Source organism: Schistocerca piceifrons, chromosome 5 (genome assembly GCF_021461385.2).
Source record: "Schistocerca piceifrons isolate TAMUIC-IGC-003096 chromosome 5, iqSchPice1.1, whole genome shotgun sequence".
NCBI classification, from domain to species: domain Eukaryota; kingdom Metazoa; phylum Arthropoda; class Insecta; order Orthoptera; family Acrididae; genus Schistocerca; species Schistocerca piceifrons.
Genome location: NC_060142.1, coordinates 534,084,431 through 534,103,861, shown reverse-complemented (window position 1 = coordinate 534,103,861; position 19,431 = coordinate 534,084,431). Strand labels below are relative to the sequence as shown.

Here is a 19,431-nt window from a genome sequence, read left to right as displayed (position 1 = left end):
AAGTTGTGCCACAAACTTCTCTTCTCCCCAATCCTATTCAATACCTCCTCATTAGTTATGTGATCTACCCACCTTATCTTCAGCATTCTTCTGTAGCACCACATTTCGAAAGCTTCTATTCTCTTCTTGTCCAAACTGGTTATCGTCCATGTTTCACTTCCATACATGGCTACACTCCATACAAATACTTTCAGAAACGACTTCCTGACACTTAAATCTATACTCGATGTTAACAAAATTCTCTTCTTCAGAAATGATTTCCTTGCCATTGCCAGTCTACATTTTATATCCTCTCTACTTCGACCATCATCAGTTATTTTACTCCCTAAATAGCAAAACTCCTTTACTCCCTTAAGTGTCTCATTTCCTAATCTAATCCCCTCAGCATCACCCGATTTAATTTGACTACATTCTATTATCCTCGTTTTGCTTTTGTTGATGTTCATCTTATATCCTCCTTTCAAGACACTGTCCATTCCGTTCAACTGCTCTTCCAAGTCCTTTGCTGTCTCTGACAGAATTACAATGTCATCGGCGAACCTCAAAGTTTTTACTACTTCTCCATGAATTTTAATACCTACTCCGAATTCTTCTTTTGTTTCCTTTACTGCTTGCTCAATATACAGATTGAATAACATCGGGGAGAGGCTACAACCCTGTCTCACTCCTTTCCCAACCACTGCTTCCCTTTCATGCCCCTCGACTCGTATAACTGCCCTCTGGTTTCTGTACAAATTGTAAATAGCCTTTCGCTCCCTGTATTTTACCCCTGCCACCTTCAGAATTTGAAAGAGAGTATTCCAGTTAACGTTGTCAAAAGCTTTCTCTAAGTCTACAAATGCTAGAAACGTAGGTTTGCCTTTTCTTAATCTTTCTTCTAAGATAAGTCGTAAGGTTAGTATTGCCTCACGTGTTCCAACATTTCTACGGAATCCAAACTGATCTTCCCCGAGGTCCGCTTCTACCTGTTTTTCCATTCGTCTGTAAAGAATTCGCGTTAGTATTTTGCAGCTGTGACTTATTAAACTGATAGTTCGGTAATTTTCACATCTGTCAACACCTGCTTTCTTTGGGATTGGAATTATTATATTCTTCTTGAAGTCTGTGGGTATTTCGCCTGTCTCATACATCTTGCTCACCAGATGGTAGAGTTTTGTCATGACTGGCTCTCCCAAGGCCATCAGTAGTTCTAATGGAATGTTGTCTACTCCCGGGGCCTTGTTTTGACTCAGGTCTTTCAGTGCTCTGTCAAACTCTTCACGCAGTATCTTATCTCCCATTTCATCTTCATCTACATCCTCTTCCATTTCCATAATATTGTCCTCAAGTACATTGCCCTTATATAAACCCTCTATATACTCCTTCCACCTTTCTGCCTTCCCTTCTTTGCTTAGAACTGGGTTGCCATCTGAGCTCTTGATATTCATACAAGTGGTTCTCTTCTCTCCAAAGGTCTCTTTAATTTTCCTGTAGGCAGTATCTATCTTACCCCTAGTGAGACAAGCCTCTACATCCTTACATTTGTCCTCTAGCCATCCCTGCTTAGCCATTTTGCACTTCCTGTCGTTCTCATTTTTGAGACGTTTGTATTCCTTTTTGCCTGCTTCATTTACTGCATTTTTATATTTTCTCCTTTCATCAATTAAATTCAATATTTCTTCTGTTACCCAAGGATTTCTATTAGCCCTCGTCTTTTTACCTACTTGATCGTCTGCTGCCTTCACTACTTCATCCCTCAGAGCTACCCATTCTTCTTCTACTGTATTTCTTTCCCCCAGTCTTATCAATTGTTCCCTTATGCTCTCCCTGAAACTCTCTACAACCTCTGGTTCTTTCAGTTTATCCAGGTCCCATCTCCTTAAATTCCCACCTTTTTGCAGTTTCTTCAGTTTCAATCTGCAGTTCATAACCAATAGATTGTGGTCAGAATCCACATCTGCCCCTGGAAATGTCTTACAATTTAAAACCTGGTTCCTAAATCTCTGTCTTACCATTATATAATCTATCTGATACCTTTTAGTATCTCCAGGATTCTTCCAGGTATACAACCTCCTTTTATGATTCTTGAACCAAGTGTTAGCTATGATTAAGTTATGCTCTGTGCAAAATTCTACAAGGCGGCTTGCTCTTTCATTTCTTCCCCCCAGTCCATATTCACCTACTACGTTTCCTTCTCTTCCTTTTCCTACTATCGAGTTCCAGTCACCCATGACTATTAAATTTTCATCTCCCTTCACTATCTGAATAATTTCTTTTATCTCATCATACATTTCATCAATCTCTTCATCATCTGCAGAGATAGTTGGCATATAAACTTGTACTACTGTGGTAGGCGTGGGATTCGTATCTATCTTGGCCACAATAATGCATTCGCTATGCTGTTTGTAATAGCTTACCTGCATTCCTATATTCCTATTCATTATTAAACCTACTCCTGCATTACCCCTATTTGATTTTGTATTTATAACCCGGTAATCACCTGACCAAAAGTCTTGTTCCTCCTGCCACCGAACTTCACTAATTCCCACTACCCTTATAGATAATGTTTCCACGCAACAAGTAGAAGTTTAAATACATGTCTAATGGATTGTAAGATCGCAATGCACAGTTAGTCACAATATGTAACTTAGTTCCATAAACAGTTCACAAATACTCAAATAAAACAGTTAGGTCTATTAATGAAAAAAAACCACTGAAGATTTTAAAGAAAATTCAAGAAAAACATTGACTGGGTTAAAGTTTACAACGAGCCTAATGCTAGATTGATATTAAACAATTTGTTTGTATCCAATTTTTAAAGCAATATTTTTAAGAAGGTAATTTAATTCAATACTCAGAAGAACCTGGAATTGCTATAAGTATCAGACAATCTTCTCAAAAAAAGAAGCTCACATGGAATATTGTAAAAAAAAGAAAAAAAAGGTGACAGAGAGAGGTGAGAAAATTAGAACAAATAATTTCAGAAGATAAAACAGTACACGAAAGAAGGGATACAGAGGACATTTAGTGAAATAAAAATTAATCTCCTTGTCTGAAATAAGGAAGATCATTAAATATTATATTATGAAATGAGTAATATCTCCAGTAAACCTGCCCAGGTAGCTGAGTACGTTAAGTTACGGCATTCACTTCTGCAATGTGGGAGGTGCACTAGCCCTGGATTGAATTCACCTTGCAACCTCTTGCATGCTGCATCCGTCGAAGAGCCCATGGGCATCTGTCGTTCATCTTGTCAAGAAATAGGAAGACTCTTAGCATGATTACTGGGCATTAAATGCTCCAACCATACCTGACCGGTACCTGGTACCATTCCTACGCAGCTACAACAATGCACTGGCTGGAGCTACAGTATCTAGGATGATCAAATGTGCCAAGTCTTTCACCCAGAGTCCTGTCACAGTTGAGGACATCCAGAAGACTACCATCATCACATGATTCAGCGTGAGAGTGGCTTTATCTACGTCTACATGCATACTCTGCAAACCACTGTGAAGTGCATGGCAGAAAGTACATCCCATTGCACCAGTTGTTAGGGCTTTTTTCCATTCCTTTCACTTATGGAGTACTGGAAGGATGATTGTTTAACTGCCTCTGTGCGTGCCATATTTAGTCCAATCTTGTCCTCACAATTCCTGTGGAAGCGATATGTATGGGGTCGTAGTACAGGGTTATTACAAATTATTGAAGCGATTTCACAGCTCTACAATAATTTTATTATTTGAGATATTTTCACAGTGCTTTGCACACACATACAAAAACTCAAAAAGTTTTTTGAGGCATTCACAAATGTTCGATATGTGCCCCTTTAGTGATTCGGCAGACATCAAGCCGATAATCAAGTTCCTCCCACACTCGGCGCAGCATGTCCCCATCAATGAGTTCGAAAGCATCGTTGATGCGAGCTCGCAGTTCTGGCACGTTTCTTGGTAGAGGAGGTTTAAACACTGAATCTTTCACATAACCCCACAGAAAGAAATCATATGGGGTTAAGTCGGGAGACCGTGGAGGCCATGACATGAATTGTTGATCATGATCTCCACCACGACCGATCCATCGGTTTTCCAATCTCCTGTTTAAGAAATGCTTCTGCTTTAGCCTTTTCCGTAAGATTTTCCAAACCGTCAGCTGTGGTACATTTAGCTCCCTGCTTGCTTTATTTGTCGACTTCCGCGGCTACGTGTGAAACTTGCCCGCACGCGTTCAACCGTTTCTTCGCTCACTGCAAGCCGACCCGTTGATTTCCCCTTACAGAGGCATCCAGAAGCTTTAAACTGCGCATGCCATCGCCGAATGGAGTTAGCAGTTGGTGGATCTTTGTTGAACTTCGTCCTGAAGTGTCGTTGCACTGTTATGACTGACTGATGTGAGTGCATTTCAAGCACGACATACGCTTTCTCGGCTCCTGTCGCCATTTTGTCTCACTGCGCTCTCGAGCGCTCTGGCGACAGAAACCTGAAGTGCGGCTTCAGCCGAACAAAACTTTATGAGTTTTTCTACGTACCTGTAGTGTGTCGTGACCATATGTCAATGAATGGAGCTACAGTGAATTTATGAAATCGCTTCAATCATTTGTAATAGCCCTGTATATTCCTAGGGTCATTGTTCAATCCCGGTCCCTGAAACTTTGTAAGCAAGCTTTCTCATGATAGTGTACATCTATCTTCAAGAGTCTACCAGCTCGGTTCTTTCAGCATGTTTGTGACTCTCCTGAATACAAACAAACGTGACCATTCATGCTACCCTTCACTGTATCACTGTATACGTTCAGTATCCGCTGTCAGTCCTATCTGGTATGGGTTTCACATACTTGAGCAATATTCTAAAATGAGTCATACGAGTGACTTTTAAGCAACCTTCTTTATAGACTGATTGCATTTCCCTAGTATTTTACCAATAAACCAAAGTCTGTTACTTACTTCACCCACGACTAAGCCTATGTGATTGTTCAATTTCATGTCCGTACAAAATGTTACCCCCAGCTATTTGTATGAGTTTACTAATACTAGTTGTGTCTCACTGATATTATAGTCATAGGATGTAATACTTTTTGTGTTTTGTGAAGTGCGCAATTTAACATTTCTGAAATTTAAAGCACGTTTCCAATATTGGCACCACTTTGAAATCTTATCGAGATCTGACTGAATATTTGTGGGAGTTTCTTTCAAATTGTACTTTATTATGCATGGTGTTCATTTTAAATTGAGATGACGAAGTATCTCAAAAATGACTCATTGTAGGAAAAAAAGGTGTTTTAGGTGAAAAGTTAATATTAGTCTGTGCTACAACTGGCCAACTCCTAACCATCCCTCCTGCATTGTATTTTCAAATGGAAATCCCACCATTTTTACTGCATATTTGGATTTTGCGCCAAAAACTGCATATGATAAACTCAAACCATTGTTTTCTGTTCCTGGTAGATGGTACTGCAGTCAGAAAGTATCAAGTGTGCCTGTTTTTGCAATTAAGAACCGACACATTTGATTCTACATTTCATTTATGATGTAATTGTAAACCTTTGATATTCATGTTTGAAGTTTACTTGAGTGTTGCAAATCTGATTTTACTGTACAATATGGTTAACTGTTTTAATGTCTGGTTAGAAACTATGTTTAGCATGATCCAGATACAACGAAATGGAGGTAATAGTTTTCTGCTCCCATTTGGATGCTCGATATTGGTGGCTACCCTTGCCTCTTACCATTGAGGTACTTGAATTTGGTGATTCCTTTTGCCTCTCAGCATTGAGGTGCCTGATTTCAGTGAGCATGCAAGTGTTTACAGGATTTGTGCGTGTATCTGTGGCAGGTGTGCCTGCAACTATCACTACATGGAAATTTTACTTTATTATTACAAGAGTTGTGGTTTGTATTCTGCCTGTAGCCACATAGAAGCCAGTGCAAGGGGTACAGTGGTTGGATGAAACACATCCTGAAGCATCCCAGCATGTGCGCTACCTCCACACTGGTAATGTGACAATTCATTTGGCCAGGTATTCAGAGGGACTGCAAGACCTGGGTCTGCACATGCCTCAACTGTTGGTGTGCCAAGATTGGCTGCCATATACATGCCCCTGTCACCCCTGTCACCATCTTCCAGATGTCAGGTATTGCTTCACCTACATTCACGTGGACATTGTTGGCTCTCTACCATACTCTGACATCTGCCACTATCTTCTCACCATTGTGAACAGGTTCACCTACTGGCCTGAGACAGTGTCAACAACTGACATCACTGCCACCACAGTAGCCATTGTCTTCGTCTCCAAGTGGATTTCCCATTTTAGTTGTCCATACCCTGTCACAATGGACTGTGGGCACCAATTTACATCTGCCCTCCTTCACACATTGACATGCCTCTGTGGGGCTGACCTGCACTTGACATTGATGTACCATCCAGTTGCAAACGGTGTGGTGGAACAACTCCACCATATCTTGAAGGCCACCATCACCTGCCCCAACAACAGGTGGACCACTGTCCTGCCTCTGGTACTTTTCGGCCTCAGTGTCCCTCACGAGGCTGATCTGGCGATGTTGGCTGATGACCTTGTCTAAAGCCAGCCACTTGCTGTACTGAGCAACTTCCTGGAACCCGCTGACCCTCCCGCATGATGTCATGCTCGAGTTTGTTGCTGGCTTGCAGGCCTGCACGGCTCTCCTGCAACATCCTCCCTTTGCCCCCATGCCCCCTCCCTCCATCCCATCCCTCCCCCCAGCAACGTGACATATGCAGGACATTCTTCGACCTCACTTCATGCACTCATGTCATGCTTCGTATCAACATTCAATCAACCCCTGCTTTGCCAGCACTACTCTAGCCCCCACTCGGACCTTCACCCTACATCTTTACAACACCCTTACCAGCATATCGATCGATAGGATGAGGCCCACATATATGGTGCCTGTCTACACACCATGTAGCCCAACCACCATCCTTGTCAACATCCCACAGGCGCCCGTCACTGGTGAAGCTGGCGCCACTGCTACATCACTTGAAGCACTCCACAGGCAACTCCCCTGAGACACCAGCCAACCACATCAATGCTGAGGACACCTCCAGAAACTCACCAAAGTACCCAGGTGCTGCACCTGATGCTTCCCCTGGACCATCAGCTGCCAACAACACAGGTTCCAGTATCCCAGAGATCTGGGATGCTCACACCCCTGCCCCTCTACCTCTCCTGCAGCATATGCCCAATGGAGCAAATTAACCTCCATTGCTCCAATAACCGATTAAACCCTGAAGTTGCAGCACTACTTGATGCCTTCACCATATCTGCAGTGTGCTATTTCACAGCAGCTTGCCCCAGACCTGCCACCACCAATCCTCACACCAGAGACACCAGTGATTCACTCTCACACTGTCCAGAGCATGCATTTTCAGTTGTCAGATGTAGCCATTTGGCTCCTGCCTCTGCTGCACTGCACTGGCAAACTCACCCAGAAACTGCTCACTGTGTGCACAGCCCCAGACACATGCCGCACTCCAGCCACCTTACCCTTGTTGCATTGCTCCAGCTGATCTGGCTCTGCATCCATCACCCAGTGCACTGTCGGCTGACACATTGCGTGCAGTCACTGCCAGCATCTCGCTGACCTACCTTGTCATGCAATGGTTTGGCACAACTGATAGTCATCCGCCTCACATCACTCACTTACTTGACCAGTAACCGCAGTGTCAATGCCACTGCACTCAGCATCACTGCTGATGCAACACGCTCTTCCACCAGTATCAGCCTCCGTTATCACAACCTGGCTCCTCCTCCGCTTTTGTGGGAATTTGATCCTGTGAATGCACCGTAATGGATATACCACATGGCTACGGACTTCAAGTCTCAAATAGTGCTATAAATGGGACCAAGTCCATCCTCAAAAGCAGCATGTTACATAAAACAGTGCTCCACACTGCAAGACATTCTCTACGACTGGCTAGTGCATATGCTCATGTGGATACTAGCTGAGATTCGAGCTCCTGCCCATCACGGCCAGTATGCTCATGTGAAGAATGTTTATCATTCTATTGAATCCCGGCTTAGTCTCTTCCCCATGAGAGACATTAACCAGAATTTGTGTCAGTTCTGGCGGACACCGAGTGACTAATTAGGAATCGCCTCCAACATGATTTGTAAAGCTCGTATTTCAAACTCCTATAAGAGACATGATATTTGTTCTCTGCACTTCATGGTATGAAAACATTTGGGAGGGTGACCGCTCAGATCAACCTCTGGTCATCGAGATTTAGGTTTTCCGTGATTTTCCTAAATTGCTAAAAGTAAATGGCAGGCTGGCTCCTGTGACAGGGCTCGGCCAATTTCCTTCCCTAATCTGAGTTTGTTCTCCATCTCTAATGACCTCATTAGTGGGACATTAAATCCTTATGTTCCTTACTTCTTTTGAGAAGCCAGTTTACTCCAGGGCCATCACTCACCTGTGCAGCTACGGGATACTTAGTCAATTACAGTGTGGATTTCAAAAGGCCACTCTACTGAGACAGCTGTTTATACATTTACTGAGCACTAACAACATCTTGAAATGATAAAATAACACCTATTGAGATCTCTTGTGGCTTATGAAAGGCATTTGATTGTGTCAGTCATATTATTCTATTAAGGTAGTTAAGGTTTTTAAAGAATTTGCAGTTCAGCACATCCCTGGCTTAGTTTTTATTTAAGAAACAGAATGCAGAAAGTTACCCTTGGCCATTTGAGTAATGCAAAGGAGGATGCCACATCATCTGATTGGGGAAAAACTACAAGGGGAGCCTCACACTTTGACAAATAAATAAATAAATAAAAAGGGTAGAAAGTTCTAAGCTCAAAGTGTGCATATTGATGAAAAATTAAACTGGAAAAACCATTTAATAGAAGAGCTAAAATATTTAGGTTTGGATACATTTGCCATAAGAAATAATTGCCAACTTTAATGTTCTAGAAGTCAATAAGTTAACATATTTTACATATTTTCATTTACCGATACCTTGCAAGATAATATTCTGAGGGAACACCTCACATAAGTGACAGTATTTTCTGCACATTTGTTTTGGATTTTGGACATATTTTAAACTTACTTCATATCTCTGTGGGCACAACTACAAATAATGAAAACAACACTATATTTATATTTGATATGTTCTTCAGGTGCATCTACATGGTGCATAACAGTTGGCTACAGGTGAATGATTGCCTTTCATAAATTTTGTTTATTGTTTTCATCCAGGAATTTCCAGTAGTGAAATATTGTGAAAAATTTTGCAGCTGTTTCATAAAGCCTTAAATATTTTCTGTTTCAGGTTGCACACTTGCAGAACCACTCGTTTGTTGCATTTTAAACTGACGGAAATTAGACAAAGGTTTGTGCAGTTATTTATCTGTTAGAAAGGAGCAGCTTGTTATTCATTCTGCTTTTATACAATCATTTATCCTCACCTTAATGATCTTGACATTGGAGGTAGTGTTTGAATCCCTCTACCGCACCCTGTTTTAAGTTTTTTGTGAATTCTCCAAATCTCTACAGATGAATGCAAAAAAAGAAGAAACTATGACTGATTCCTTCTTTCTGTCCTCTCCAACTGAGCTGGTGCTCCATTGCTGGTGGCTTGATAGTCAATGAGATGTTAAAATACAAACTGCCAACTTTCCTCATATTTCAGCTTTTTAATGTACTATAAGCTTGACTTTTAATGATTTAAGTATATATTTTATGATGATTTAAGTATATATTAAGTATATATTTAAGTATATATTAAGTATATATTTAAGTATATATTTTCAAGTTACATGAATTCCAAATGATGCTCTTTTCATTCATTCACCTTGTTCTGTAGATCACAACAATAAAGAGGACCTTCAAGGATGTGGAACCAGTCAATGTATACTTTAACAAAGAGGAGCAAACCTTAAAAACATAATTTGTTTAATGTAATGACAATAAACTATCTTTACATCACTTTTGCTATTCATGCTTATGTCAGCAAAACTGAATCAAGTAAATTAGAAAGGAATCTGATACTTTAAAAAACTGCTGCCTCCTCAGTTTACGAAGTACCTGGCTATTGCCTCCTATTGGTAGCTTAATATTTACTTTGTTGGGACATTTGTCCTAGAGTGACCAAACATATATGTCACGAGCAGTGTGGACACTCTTTGGGGCAGTAGAATGAGACTTAAGTGCTTATCTGGACAGTGCGATTGACTAGATGCTCTGTGCTGATTCTCCGTTTTAAGAGGATTCTTGTCATTCAAGTGTTCATCTCTATCGGTAGCTTACTACCATCATAGTGTCCCACTTCCTCCATTGGTGACCCCACATCAACCATGAATATGTGCAAATTTGTCTCCGAACTCAGTTGTGAATTTGTCTCCGAACTCAGTTGTGCTTGCTATGTTCTGACAATGTAGCTGTTGTACATCACATCACATCACATCACATCACATCACATCACCAGGCACCATACCCACACCAGTGGATGCCACTCACAGGAATGCAGTGCAGGAGCAATATGGACAGTGTGTGAATCCGACTGTGAAAACTGAGTGTGCGAATAATCTGTTTTCATTATGGCTAGCAAGCAGTGGCATGGCACTGCAGCAACAATGGTGGCATATGATGAACCTGTTAATTGACTTAAATCAGTGAATTTGACAGACTCCTTAGAGTACCTTCTCAATTGTAATCATCTCTCAACACCATGTTTGCATCACCCATGGCTTCCATGACTCACAATCTATTTCAACGTTTGCAATTTGTCACGTGACAACCAACTTAGCATGAACAATTGGCAGCCATCTTGCTCACACACTTCACAGAAACAGTGCGACCATCAGTAAATTGACGTGTTTGGGTGGCACTCAGCTCAAACTGCCACTCTTCAATTCCAAGAATCCGAGCTTGTGATTTACAATCATTGAGTGCATTTTTCAGACAATGAGCATTTTTGACGAGCAACCATCAGCCACCTGGTGGGTCACTTGGAACTAATTTATGATATCATCAAGTTTCCTCTGGCAGAGTATAGACAGTCACATCTCTGGCAGCACCTTCACACCCCTGCTGATCCAGCTCTTATATCAGATGCCATGTAGTTGATCAAGCTACCAACAGACCTACAGCTCACCATGATCGTGAATAAGACAGAGCCATTTGGATGGGGCTTGATTATGGGCTGACAGAATATTCAAAAAGTAACAGTGTCCCAAGATTCAACTCAGTGACGCATGTGGCAGATCCCACACCTTGCACTGCATGAATGCAGCCAGCCGGACATAAAGAGACACAATCACTACAAACCACAGGGCTCCCTGCTGCCTACGCAGCAATGTTCACCAGCGTTTGAAGCTATAAACATAAAAGTGTCATGCATTCTGCACTGACTCCAGGTCCTGCTGTCTGCTGGTATCATATGCAATTTGGCAATGCTGCATACAAATATCAGGACCCTTGCAGGTACCAAAATTCCATGAGCAGGTCGCAATAAGCACTCCGACCCACAACACCTCACCAAATCACTTTCAGCCCATCAGAATATCTAACACACACATGCCTGTCTCAGCTGCTGCTCTTGGATATCTTCTCGGATAAAGCATCAAACCAGCATACACCATGCCAACACAGATGGCACCAACCACTGAACAGCCACCCCAAGGTCAGACAACTGCAGTGTGCTGTGTCTATTAACAATGCTCGTGACCCCGCCACCCTCATGCATACATACATGCACATCTGTGCTGTTTGTGACACAAAAATGCATCTCATGGCAACCACAGATGGACCCTAGTTAAAAAAAACCATGACAGTTAGCCACTGTAGATCTAAAACTTCCCAAATCTGTAGTTAATGAACTCCTTCAAGTAGAATTGTTTGCCCTTCAGATTATCCCTGGGCCTCCAGAAATCAAGCTTATTCCTAGGAAGATGGCTCTACCGGATTGTGTGGTGGTTCAGGTTCTCACTTCTCAAACAGCTCATGACAGCTACCCCCTTCTCAAGGTACAGGATCTCATGCACACCCTCACAGCACTACAATTTTCAGCACAGTCGATTTCAAGCATGCCTACCCACAAATACCGATGCACCCCAATGACATCCAAAAGACTGCCATTATAACTCTGTTTGCACTATTGGGCATCTCTTTATGCCATACGGGCGTAAAAAATGTTGGCAGTGGTTCATTGATTGTCTCCTCTTCTGCTTCCCTTCTGCTATAGTTATCTTGATGACATACTCACTTTTAACATTCCGGAGTTCTTATCACGCTGTAGAAGGGTGAAGTGGTCATTAATGAGGTGAGATAACAACTTCAGCAGATGGAAGTCATCATTCTCAGGCACACTCTTTAACACTGCTGGTATCAAACTGACAACTAAATGTATGCTGGTTGTGCCAGACCTTCCTTGCCTGGAAACATACCACAACCTATGGTGAGTCCTCGGGATTCTCAACTTTTACTGCCAACACCTCCCACTGGCAGCCAAGTTGCAGATCCCAGTAATAAATGTTTTGAAAGGCAGTGATAAACACGAGAAAAGGAAATTACCTTGGACCCCAGAAATGATGGAAATGTTTCGCCACTCTAATAATTGCCTCATTCAAGCTGTTGTATTGGCACACCGACAAATGACTGCACAACTGACACTTAAAATGATATGAGTGCACTGCAATTGGAGCAGTTCTTCAACAGATTGTTAATAGTGTGCCATAATCACTTTACTTTTCCTTCAAGAAACTATCAGCCATGCAATGGAAATAGTCAGAATTAATCCGTAAGCTGCTCATAATTTACTCAGCTGTGGGTTTTTTCAATGAAGTCACTGAAGGCTGCCAGGTAACAATATTTACAGATCATAAGCCCTTGATCAATGCCATTTGTAACTCACAACAGACACCAGCCCCTGATGTTTCCATCATTTCAATCTTACCGGCCAATACACAACTGACAAATTAAACACGCATGGTGGTGGTAATACCATTGCCTATTATTTCTCATGTGGTTCTGCAATCTCCCTACAATATGAATATTAATATATAGCACAAGAATAAACAAATGATCCTGCCATCACTCGGCTACTCACTGATGGAAGTACTTTGCCTTCGACAACCACCATATTACTGTGTGACATCCGTCCCTGTGGGGAAACTATGACCATCGGTCTCCCTCAACATGCGACATGTGGTATTTGGTGTATTTCACAACTTTAGTCACCCTGATGCCAGGGCAAGAAATGGCTGATTACAGACTGTTTTGTGTGGCAGGGTAAAACAGGACTGTTGCCTCTAGGCATGATGCTGTTTACCCTGCGAACAAAACAAAGCAGGGCATAATGCTTAACCTCTATTAGGTAACTTTCTCATGTCAACAGGACATTACAAACATGTCCACATTGACATTGTCAGGCAACTCCCGAGTTCAAAGGAGTTCGTTACATTCTCTTTACCATTGATAGAAAGACTCACTGGGGGAGGTGGCCTCCTCCTATGATATCAGGGCAGACATCCTCGCAGGGACTTTTGTCAGACTATAGATTGTATGCTTTTGTGTACCTGACCATATTATGACTGAGCAGGACAGACAGTTTGAGTCAGCCCTTTTCAACACTCTTTGCTGCCTCTGTGATATCGACCATATGCACACCACTGCTTACCACTCATAAAGCAATGGCCTGGTGCAGAGCTGGCATAGAGCATTGAAAGCAGCTTCATGTGCCATAGGGGCTCATGGACTGAGGCACTTCCATGGCTCCTAATAGGCATGTGGGGTACATATGAAGAAGACCTTCAGGCTTTGCTTGACAAAGCAGTGTATGGAGAACCCTTGTACTCCTTGCAGATTATACTCTGCGCACAGCTGACATCAGTGAGTTTAGTATTTCACAATTGGTAAGTGCATCAAAAATCACATCCACACATACAGATCGCCCTGTTGATGCCACATTCTGCACTAAAGATAGTCATCAAAGAGATCTCAAACACTGTGACTGGGTTATCTTGCCTAATGACACAATACGTCCCATATTGCAACCTCCTTACTTGGGACCGTAAAAAGTGCTCAAATCTGGAATGTATACCTCTGACATTTTGATTAGCATGAAACTTACCATTGTCCTCCTTGACTGCCTCAGACTGGCACAGATACTGGAAGATGGACCTCCTGCATTGTCGCTGGATGATGATGATCCCCACCTCAGCAACCACTACACCAACACATACTGCACAACACTTCAGCTGCCACAAGAGTTATGAAATGCTGTTGCATCTCCACACAAGCTGACTGACCCATCCATACCTCCAATGTCATGGTACTGTTGCACCAGATGACCACCACAACACCTCACCTCCTGTCACCTGTACAGCATCTGCTGCACTACTTCTTCCTCTGTGAGAAATGGTCCGATCATGCCAAGCTCAAGCACTAGCCACGATGTGATTGGTCACATATATTCCTGCATGCTCCATGACAAATGGACCGGTCAGGCCCTCTGCAGACATTGCAAATAGCCCGACCGGTCCCACACATCTGTGCTACTGTAAACAACAGTAGTACACAGTCCTCCCATGCCTATTGATGCAAACTGTCCACCACACCTCACTGTGCTCCATACTTCCAGTGGACCCTCTGTGTGGACATTTGTCCAATAGCGATCAAACATCTTTGGCGGTGTGAGAGTCTTTGTAACAGTGCTACATGACTTCAGTGCAAGCTGGACACACAATTGACTAGATGCTCTGTACTAGTGCTCTGTTTAATGAGGAGTGTTCTTTTGATCGAAGTGTGTCATCTCTATTAGTGGTTTACTACCAGTGTAGTGTAACACTTCCTACAACTTGATTATACTAGAATTTTTCAGACATATAGCTATCTGCTTCTGTATGCAGTACATTACTGCTAGTCATACAGCTTTTCTTGCCACGCATCTAACAGAACTTTTTAATCCTTGAATCTAACTGAATGGTTGATCTGTAGAAAAAATGGCTCTTGTTGTATGTTTTAATTTTTTTGGAAAGGTTGGGATTAACAGTTTCTTAATTTATGTTATGCTTGGAAGAAAATTCAAGAGGCAAATCCAGCATACACATGGGGCAAATTCTCTTTGAAGGAGCAGTGAAGAAGGAATTGTCAGTGAGATAAGAAACATGATTTGAATGGCGAGACACTTGTACAAAATCTTCCAGAAGCTTCCAGGATTATAAAAAGAGGCATTGTATACAGATGGTCAGAAAGCAAAATGTTCATGGCAAGAATAAATTCCAGTATCAAGCAGCATTGCAATAAGTAAGGATCTGTATTTAGAGACCCTGATAAATTCTTAAATAGTAAATGGAGAAAGTAGTAATGGAGAAAGAGGATTTACATCCTAAGAGATTTGGTTCCAAAACACTTAGCAAAATGTTCGTTTCAGACTAGATAAAATGTCTCAATGCTCCACAAAATAAAAGGGTGTCAGAAACAGAGGTAGGGAATATTATATTAACACCGAAAAACACAAAGTCTGCAGGTTGGGATGGGATGCCCAAAAAAGTTCTCAAGTTTGTGCTTAAAATAATAGGAAACCCACAATTTATAATAATAAACCATTCTTTTGAATGCGGACATTTCCCAGAGGTGCTATACTGCTGTTCAAATAAGAGTCAAGAGAGGACATGGAAATTGTTGTCCCTTATCTCTTCTTCCAACCCTGTCAAAAGTATTCAAAAAAGCTCTGCCATCCAGATTCAAAATTTTATTGAAAAATATGGGATTATTTTGAAAAATCAATTTGGCTTCCAATATAGAAAAAACTCTATAGATGCAGTTAACAAGTTTGTTGACAAGATTAGTACATCATTAGACAATCAGAATGGAGTTGCAGGGATATTTTGTGACCTCGCAAAAGCCTTTGACTCAGTAAATCATGCACTTCACTTCATAACCATAAACTTGACAGTCATAGAATTAGTGGCAGTGTTCTGTATTGATTTACTGTGTACCTGCACAATAGGAAACAAAGAGCGGTGTCTCTGCAAATGCAGGAAATTATTCTTCTAAATAGAAGACAGTAACACAATATGTCCTTCAAGGTTCTGTGCTAGGACCTATATTGTTTCTGTTCTAAATTAATGACCTGTCAATCAATATAAATGCCCCACTGGTTTTATCTGCAGATGAAACACCTGTATTAATTGAGGAGCATGAACCAGAAACTATCCTGTGTGCGTCATTAGTACAATAGATCATTTAGAAATAGATTAACCCAGAACATCCCAAAACCCATGTGATCCATTTCAGAACAAAACAGTCAACACCCCAGGAAATTAAAAGAAACATAAAAATCAAATTCTAGAAGAAGTGGATTCTATGAAACTTTTAGTATTAAACCTAGACAAGAATTTAAATTGGAGTAAACATGTGGGATGTCTAGTTAAAAAAAAAACATGGCCATAGGGAAAATAGCACACTAGTCAATTATAAGGTACAATATAGTTTTTTAGTGAAGTTTGAACAGCTTAATGCACATACTGAAATTATAGAAAAGAATTATTAGAAACATGTGTGCTGTGTATCCATTAAAAATCTTAAATTATTAACACTGCCCTCCCTGTATATCTATGATATTATAATTTTTTTAGGTAGGAATTTAGAATTATGCAACGAAAACTGCTTTTATCACATGCACAATACAAGAAATAAAGAAAATTTTATGCTCTTGCTTGTTGTTTAAACTTATAGCCTCAGGCTCTCCAGTATATAGGAATGAAAATTTACAACAAACTAAAAGCAAAGAACATTCTAAGTCTGAACCTATATTCACTTTAATGAAAGCTACATGATATGCTACTTCAGCAATGCTAATAATCAGTTGAAGATTTCATGAAGCATTATCTGAAATTTGAGGAGGATGTAGTTTATCAATTGTCTTGTTATGTAAATATATCTTTTCACAAAAAAGTTGCTTAATGTTTAAATACTGCTCCATCTCATCACTATAATGTCACTAATCAGTGAAACTGTATTAACCATATTTTGACAAGTCTTCTGTACTCTAATTAAATGATTAGCATATGCTTGTTATGAGATGAATAAACCCCAATTCACAATGTGTTAAATGCAATATTGTTGACTACCTTTCCATCACTCTGAATCCTAAACAAGAAGGCAACATCCACATGAAAATTATTGTTATTTAATTGTATGGTGGTTGTGTAGTCAACTACAGATCAGTGACAAAAATCATCAAATTGTGTATGTATTGAGAAGTGTGCTTAAGAATCCCAAGAGCCTTAAAGATGCTTATGTGAGATGTAAAGTTATATACAGTACACAATATTCTCACAGTTCATTTCAAATGAATGAACACTTTATTTACTTTATTGCACTGCCCCAGAAGATCATTCTAAATGACAAGGAGTGAAAATATGCAGAATAAGCTAACACTCTTGTCTTTAAGTCAGAAAAATGAGAGATGCTTCTAAGAGCTAAAAATACTGAACTGTATTCTTGATTAGCTTATATTGGTATTGACTACATTTCAACTTACTGTCTAGTTAGATCTCAAAAGGAGTTTATACACAGCATACCATTAATGTCTACTTCTGGCACTAGCAGGTCTGTGTAGCCATTATCAGAGTTGTTCGTAATGAATCTTTCATCCTGTAGTAGCGTGTGAATTGTTTTGAAACTTCACAGAAGCTACCAGAAGTTTTAAAACGTGGCACATTCTCACACCGAGTGAAAAATTCTTATTAGAAAAAAAATCTTTTAGGTTGTGGCTAAGCCATTCCTCTGTAGTATCCTTTCTTCCAGGAGTGTTAGTCCAGTAAGGTATGCAGGAGAGCTTCTGTGAAATTTGGGAGGCAAGAGAGGAGGTACTGTTGTGGTAAAGCTGTGAGGGCAGGTCATGTCTGTGTAGTTCTGTCAGTCAGGGCAACTGTGAAAGGCAAGTTGGTGAATTTGAGTATCAGTTCAACAGCCATTTTTAATCTGCTAGGAAGTCTTTGGCAAGGTTGAGTTTGAACCCTTGTGCCATCAGCAAATATTAAAATTATTGAACTGTCTTTTAAAGTCACTGGAAGAAGAGTAGACCCAGTATTGATACCACACACTTTGTTCCCCCATGTTGTAGTTGTATGTGCGTATTGAACTGGGGACGTAGCAATGATGGAGAGGCTTTGTGCCCACTGTAGCCCTCAGTGGTACACAACCCCACAACAGTCTACAGCAGTCCACTCACCCCATCGCCGCCCCACACCGAACACAGGGTTATTGCGTAGTTTGGACCCCAGTGCACAACCCCCCCCCCCCTCCCCGTCCCCAAGGAAGGAACATCTCATTCCAGATGAGTGTAACCCCAGTGTTTGCTTGGTAGAGTAAGTGTACGCTTACATGGAGACAGTGTTTGCGCAGCAATCGCCGACTTAGTGTAACTAAGGCAGAATAAGGGGACCCAGCCCACATTTGTGAAGGCAGATGGAAAACCGCTTTAAAAACCATCCACAGGCTGGCCAGCACACTGACTGGACCTCGACACAAATTCGCCAGGTGGATTCGTGCTGGGGACCGGCATGCCTTCCTACTCAGGAAGCAGCGCGTTAGACCGCACTTCTAGCCGGGCGTGCATGTTGAGGTTACTTTCATACCTGTCAAACAGTCTGACAGTGAGACCCTATACTTTCTGTTATGAAGGTATGACACCATCCATGCAGGAGGGTTGCCATTAATGCCATTGTTTGCAAAGTAGAATTTTGTGGTACACACAGTCGAAGGCTGTGGTGAGTCACAAAATACATCAGTAGGATAATTTTTGTTGTTTAAGTGGGCCAGGACTACATTTGTGAAGGTTTGTATTGCTTTCTCTGTGGAGAATTCGTTATGAAAACCAATCTGAGAGGCAGTTGACAAAGTCAGCTAAATTTCCTGTCTGACATGCTCCACACCCATGAGAATCATCTCATTTTTGGGTCTATGGAACAAAAACTGATTCTAATCTAATATAAATGTATCAGTGTTACTTCATAGACTATATTCTCAAGTGCTTGTGACACAAATGGAAAGAATGGAGTAGTTCTGTAACTATAAATGGTTTGTTTACTTCAGTTTTATAGATCGGTGTTACTACAGCATATTTAAGACTGTCAGGAAATATGAATGGTGGGTTCCATGTGGATCCCAAGTTGTGCAGTGACCATAAACCATAAAATTACCAAATAAGCAGCAACCAGTTGCAAAATCATGTTTTATTTATTCACTTTTGCAAATCGATTTCAACTGATTAACAGCCATCATTGGTGCTTTCAACCAATATGTGCCCTGAGTAGTAATACTGTCTTAAGCAGAGGTCAAACATGATTTGCAAAAGTGAATAAATAAAACATGATTTTGTGACTGATTGCTGCATATTTGGTAATTTAATGTCAGGAAATATGTCCCGAGTCATCGATTGGTTACAAAGATAGCTTAAGGATAATGG

At 41.0% G+C, this 19,431-nt stretch overlaps 1 protein-coding gene across 3 annotated transcripts in view; it reads left to right on the top strand.

The window, feature by feature from the left end:
• LOC124798008 (acyl-coenzyme A diphosphatase NUDT19) overlaps positions 1-19,431 on the top strand; it is a 100,543-nt gene that overhangs the window by 3,272 nt on the left and 77,840 nt on the right. For all 3 annotated transcript variants that reach the window (XM_047261205.1, XM_047261204.1, XM_047261206.1), the window contains exon 2: positions 9,286-9,345. The gene's annotated coding sequence lies outside the window, so the exon portion shown is untranslated. The remainder of the gene's footprint in view (positions 1-9,285; positions 9,346-19,431) is intronic.